This window comes from Penaeus vannamei, chromosome 17 (genome assembly GCF_042767895.1).
Source record: "Penaeus vannamei isolate JL-2024 chromosome 17, ASM4276789v1, whole genome shotgun sequence".
Taxonomy (NCBI): domain Eukaryota; kingdom Metazoa; phylum Arthropoda; class Malacostraca; order Decapoda; family Penaeidae; genus Penaeus; species Penaeus vannamei.
Window position 1 is genome coordinate 10,602,343 of NC_091565.1, and position 1,260 is coordinate 10,603,602.

Here is a 1,260-nt window from a genome sequence, read left to right on the forward strand (position 1 = left end):
CCTGTACTTTACCTTGATCATTTTAATTTTCTGTGAATGCTTGCTCAAACGGATTTTCTACAGTACTATCCTGAATTAGTCTTATCCTTATCATTATTATTATTATTATTAGTTTACAGATCTGGTCTTTTAGTGCCTTTGTTTCGATCCCGACCTTAGTGTGACCTTTTTACACCCCTGTCCTATTTTGTGATGAAATTTCCTTGAATTAGAAAGAAAGAGAGTTTTTCTCGTCAACAACATGCCTCCAACACGACCCAAGAAATCGCCTTCAAGGCCTCCATATTCTTGCGCCTCTTTCTCCTCTGGCGAATTCTAATAAGGTGGTACATCGTCGCCATCTTTGAGTGGAGTATTTATTTCGCATTTTACGGCATGAGTGAAGTTTATATCAGCATCCGATTTTTATCTTGTGAAATTTATCTTAACTTATGTAATCTATCGAGCAGCGTAAACTTAAATATTCATCCTAAGGTCTTGTGAAGATGTCAAAAAGCATCGTAATATCGCGGTCCGTTAGGGGATCGAACCCTCGACATCCGCGTTATTTGCACGGCGCTATAACCAACTAAGTTAACAGTCCTTTGCTATCAAACGGAATTAATATAAACTATACTTTTCGATTAGCGTATAGTGAAATAACAATTGGTTACTCTGTTACACGAGTGAAATCTGTCATCTTTTGGTCTAAAATCGCTTACAAGACAAACGAGGTTATTAGCGTGCAACGGTGTTCTCATACCACTTCCCGAATATGCGGCAATTAAATGTTTTGTTTATGTTTAACATAAACATAAACACCGATATGTTTACATTGATATGCTAGAACCATAAGATATAGTACATTAACGTGAATATATTGATACTTTTGCTGTAGATTTAAGTTTAAACAAACAAGGGTATTAAAAAGACTTTTGGACAATGGCACAGAGAACCCCTTTGGGCGCGCAGGCCTTCGTGTTTTCATACATTTTCTTAATTCACAACAGTTTGCCGTTTGTGGATATTGGATACATCGTAGCTGATGTGATATGCCGTTAGAAAGAGGACCTTTTCGGGGGAACAAGACAACGAAAAAAACTATTTGCTTTTGGTTCTTCGATTATATATATGAAATTAAGGTCTCGGAGAGTGAATGGAAGTCATCCATCTTGTTCCCTGTCTCATTTATAATCTCATTTATATCATATATATAATATAGTATCTCTACATATCGTATATGTATAACATATCGTATATATTTTATAATCTCATGATAAT